This window comes from Schistocerca serialis, unplaced genomic scaffold (assembly GCF_023864345.2).
Source record: "Schistocerca serialis cubense isolate TAMUIC-IGC-003099 unplaced genomic scaffold, iqSchSeri2.2 HiC_scaffold_446, whole genome shotgun sequence".
In the NCBI taxonomy this organism is placed as follows: domain Eukaryota; kingdom Metazoa; phylum Arthropoda; class Insecta; order Orthoptera; family Acrididae; genus Schistocerca; species Schistocerca serialis.
This window is the reverse complement of record NW_026048025.1, coordinates 15,001-20,000: the sequence shown is the minus strand read 5'-3', so window position 1 is coordinate 20,000 and position 5,000 is coordinate 15,001. Positions and strand designations below refer to the sequence as shown.

The 5,000-nt window shown below is 53.3% G+C and overlaps 1 non-coding gene across 1 annotated transcript in view; it reads left to right on the top strand.

Annotated features, from left to right (window-relative positions):
- The first annotated feature begins 3,512 nt into the window (after window positions 1-3,512).
- LOC126446955 (small subunit ribosomal RNA) overlaps window positions 3,513-5,000 on the top strand; it is a 1,910-nt gene continuing 422 nt past the window's right edge. Inside the window, exon 1 of the ribosomal RNA XR_007583525.1 lies at window positions 3,513-5,000. This exon is cut by the window's right edge and continues 422 nt beyond it. This is a non-coding gene — a ribosomal RNA (small subunit ribosomal RNA).

Here is a 5,000-nt window from a genome sequence, read left to right as displayed (position 1 = left end):
TCCTACACAGGGGTGCACCCAACATCACAATACTGCCTCCTCTCACAGCACACAAACAATGGCAGGAATGAAAGACACAGGTCTGCCACAAGCATGGAATCGGAGCGCCGCCTGTCATGAGCCAAAGGTGCATCCTGACGTGGCAAATCAGATGATGCCGCAGGCATCCACTTACTATAATCACAATCAACAAACCGACCGGCCGCCCCCCCCCCCCCCCCCCATTACACCTTTCCATACAACAATGTGTACCTTAACCTAAACTATACTGTACCTTAACCTAAACTATACTGTACCTTAACCTAAACTATACTGTACCTTAACCTAAACTATACTGTACCTTAACCTAAACTATACTGTACCTTAACCTAAACTATACTGTACCTTAACCTAAACTATACTGTACCTTAACCTAACCTATACGGTACCTCAACCTAACCTATATTGTGCCTCAACCTAACCTATGTTGCGCCTTAACCTAACCTATGTTGCGCCTTAACCTAACCTATGTTGCGCCTTAACCTAACCTATGTTGCGCCTTAACCTAACCTATGTTGCGCCTTAACCTAACCTATGTTGCGCCTTAACCTAACCTATGTTGCGCCTTAACCTAACCTATGTTGCGCCTTAACCTAACCTATGTTGCGCCTTAACCTAACCTATGTTGCGCCTTAACCTAACCTATGTTGCGCCTTAACCTAACCTATGTTGCGCCTTAACCTAACCTATGTTGCGCCTTAACCTAACCTATGTTGCGCCTTAACCTAACCTATGTTGCGCCTTAACCTAACCTATGTTGCGCCTTAACCTAACCTATGTTGCGCCTTAACCTAACCTATGTTGCGCCTTAACCTAACCTATGTTGCGCCTTAACCTAACCTATGTTGCGCCTTAACCTAACCTATGTTGCGCCTTAACCTAACCTATGTTGCGCCTTAACCTAACCTATGTTGCGCCTTAACCTAACCTATGTTGCGCCTTAACCTAACCTATGTTGCGCCTTAACCTAACCTATGTTGCGCCTTAACCTAACCTATGTTGCGCCTTAACCTAACCTATGTTGCGCCTTAACCCAACCTATGTTGCGCCTTAACCCAACCTATGTTGCGCCTTAACCCAACCTATGTTGCGCCTTAACCCAACCTATGTTGCGCCTTAACCCAACCTATGTTGCGCCTTAACCCAACCTATGTTGCGCCTTAACCCAACCTATGTTGGGCCTTAACCCAACCTATGTTGCGCCTTAACCCAACCTATGTTGCGCCTTAACCCAACCTATGTTGCGCCTTAACCCAACCTATGTTGCGCCTTAACCCAACCTATGTTGCGCCTTAACCCAACCTATGTTGCGCCTTAACCCAACCTATGTTGGGCCTTAACCCAACCTATGTTGGGCCTTAACCCAACCTATGTTGGGCCTTAACCCAACACACGTTGGGCCTTAACCCAACACACGTTGGGCCTTAACCCAACACACGTTGGGCCTTAACCCAACACACGTTGGGCCTTAACCCAACACACGTTGGGCCTTAACCCAACACACGTTGGGCCTTAACCCAACACACGTTGGGCCTTAACCCAACACACGTTGGGCCTTAACCCAACACACGTTGGGCCTTAACCCAACACACGTTGGGCCTTAACCCAACACACGTTGGGCCTTAACCCAACACACGTTGGGCCTTAACCCAACACACGTTGGGCCTTAACCCAACACACGTTGGGCCTTAACCCAACACACGTTGGGCCTTAACCCAACACACGTTGGGCCTTAACCCAACACACGTTGGGCCTTAACCTGCTCTGTAATTGTCATACGACGCGTTAAATTAGTGTAGTGTTGCCTAACTGCAACCCCCGCAATATAGTTTGCTACTCGCACTGCCCGGTCCCCAGTGTATCGCTTCATGTTAAACACCTTGCAGCTATACACTGTAATGTGGATGGCAGCAGGACGTACATGCTCAATGCCCTTTGCAGTTGTTCATTGGCATTTGCAGTTGTTCATTGGCATTCGCATGGCGAAGCACTTAGCCTACGCTGTGGTACGGCCTGTGTCAACTGTCCGCTGATGTTGTACGTCCAAATCACACACTGTACTGCACATTGGTCCTCATGTACTGAATGATACATCGTGGTACATGTGACCGTACAACGACTGCGCCAACAACGGCGAACCATGCGGTCCAAATGTTGTGCACTCAGCTACGTGTCGTCTCCCTATAAGAGCTGGATTGCAGTGTGGTATGCCCTGGATGGCGATCAGCATGAGCCGTCTGTTGATGTAGTGGCGCGTGTTGTCAGACGTAGTCGTCTCTTCTCACACACCGTGATAGCATGGTGCACTGCGTTCCACATCTGCGACATGCGACAGAGGCCGGTTGACAGTCGTTCGCGCAATGGACATCGCATACGTACGGGGGCCACCTTCCACGTGTTCGCGAAGCGTGCACATGTTGTTGCGTGTATGTGGGCAGACATAGTGTGTCGTGACACCTGACACAGGCATGCAACAATCGTTGAATTTGCAAATGGCGATGGACGCCTACGTTTGCTGGTGACGTTACGCAAATGAACAACTGGTAAACCGTTGTGGTGCGGTTGTTCTCGCTAGAGGTGAATCAGTGATGGCGACGATCGGTTGAGCTACCAACCGGTTGTTCCAGCGATACCCACCATGCCCACGAACGTGAATGGCATCTGGGTGTGAAGCGATACGCGGCGGTGGCTGGGTGGGACCGTCCCCGGCCGGTGAGGGGGGGCCTCCCGGCGTGCTGGCCGCGCGGTGCGTGGGCGCACGCGCTACAGCCGGCTGGTGGGGGCGGCCAGTGGCAGGCGCGCCGGCCGACGGAGGCGGCAGGCGGCGCAGCTGCGCGCCGGCGCACCCTGCACGCGGCGCCGTGCGGCCAAAGTAGGTCCTCGCGGGCCCGGTGCGAAGCGCGGTGGACATCTGCAGTGTGCTGGTCCGATTGAGGACTGTGTGCGCTGAGGATGCGCCGCCGCCCGGCGCTCGGCGCCGCGACGCCGTCTGCTGCTCGGTCGCCTCTGCGGTTCTCGCAGGTGGTTTGTATCGCAGCTGTGCGGACGTGTTGGCGCGTGCGCTGTGCTGGGAGAGTTCGCTTCGGCACCCAAGTGGGGCTTTTGTCCTTCTGTGGCGCTGGCGTTGGAGCTGCCGGTCACCGTAGGTGGCGCGTGTTGTCTCCCGCCGGCAATGCCACGACAGCACGCTCCCGGGCCTCTGTCGGCAGCGGCAAGCTCAGTTGGGAGCACGGGTGGTCGCACCTAAAGCGTCTACTCGCCAAACCCCGGGCGATTGCGCCTCTCTCGAACCCGACCAAGTACTTAGGACGGCGCTGCGCGCCGCCGGGACCTGAGAGGGTTTCGAGGTGTATGGTGCAGGGGAGCTCAGCCTCCTCCTGTTTGAAGAATAATTGAGCGGACGCTTGCGTGTTCGCGCGGGCCCCCGGGACACACTCCCGGGCGGCCGGCTGCTCAGCTCTAGTTGACGCAGCTCCCTGGTTGATCCTGCCAGTAGTCATATGCTTGTCTCAAAGATTAAGCCATGCATGTCTCAGTACAAGCCGCATTAAGGTGAAACCGCGAATGGCTCATTAAATCAGTTATGGTTCCTTAGATCGTACCCACGTTACTTGGATAACTGTGGTAATTCTAGAGCTAATACATGCAAACAGAGTCCCGACCAGAGATGGAAGGGACGCTTTTATTAGATCAAAACCAATCGGTCGGCTCGTCCGGTCCGTTTGCCTTGGTGACTCTGAATAACTTTGGGCTGATCGCACGGTCCTCGTACCGGCGACGCATCTTTCAAATGTCTGCCTTATCAACTGTCGATGGTAGGTTCTGCGCCTACCATGGTTGTAACGGGTAACGGGGAATCAGGGTTCGATTCCGGAGAGGGAGCCTGAGAAACGGCTACCACATCCAAGGAAGGCAGCAGGCGCGCAAATTACCCACTCCCGGCACGGGGAGGTAGTGACGAAAAATAACGATACGGGACTCATCCGAGGCCCCGTAATCGGAATGAGTACACTTTAAATCCTTTAACGAGTATCTATTGGAGGGCAAGTCTGGTGCCAGCAGCCGCGGTAATTCCAGCTCCAATAGCGTATATTAAAGTTGTTGCGGTTAAAAAGCTCGTAGTTGGATTTGTGTCCCACGCTGTTGGTTCACCGCCCGTCGGTGTTTAACTGGCATGTATCGTGGGACGTCCTGCCGGTGGGGCGAGCTGAAGGCGTGCGACGCGCCTCGTGCGTGCTCGTGCGTCCCGAGGCGGACCCCGTTGCAATCCTACCAGGGTGCTCTTGAGTGAGTGTCTCGGTGGGCCGGCACGTTTACTTTGAACAAATTAGAGTGCTTAAAGCAGGCAAGCCCGCCTGAATACTGTGTGCATGGAATAATGGAATAGGACCTCGGTTCTATTTTGTTGGTTTTCGGAACCCGAGGTAATGATTAATAGGGACAGGCGGGGGCATTCGTATTGCGACGTTAGAGGTGAAATTCTTGGATCGTCGCAAGACGAACAGAAGCGAAAGCATTTGCCAAGTATGTTTTCATTAATCAAGAACGAAAGTTAGAGGTTCGAAGGCGATCAGATACCGCCCTAGTTCTAACCATAAACGATGCCAGCCAGCGATCCGCCGCAGTTCCTCCGATGACTCGGCGGGCAGCCTCCGGGAAACCAAAGCTTTTGGGTTCCGGGGGAAGTATGGTTGCAAAGCTGAAACTTAAAGGAATTGACGGAAGGGCACCACCAGGAGTGGAGCCTGCGGCTTAATTTGACTCAACACGGGAAACCTCACCAGGCCCGGACACCGGAAGGATTGACAGATTGATAGCTCTTTCTTGATTCGGTGGGTGGTGGTGCATGGCCGTTCTTAGTTGGTGGAGCGATTTGTCTGGTTAATTCCGATAACGAACGAGACTCTAGCCTGCTAACTAGTCGCGTGACATCCTTCGTGCTGTCAGCGATTACTTTTCTT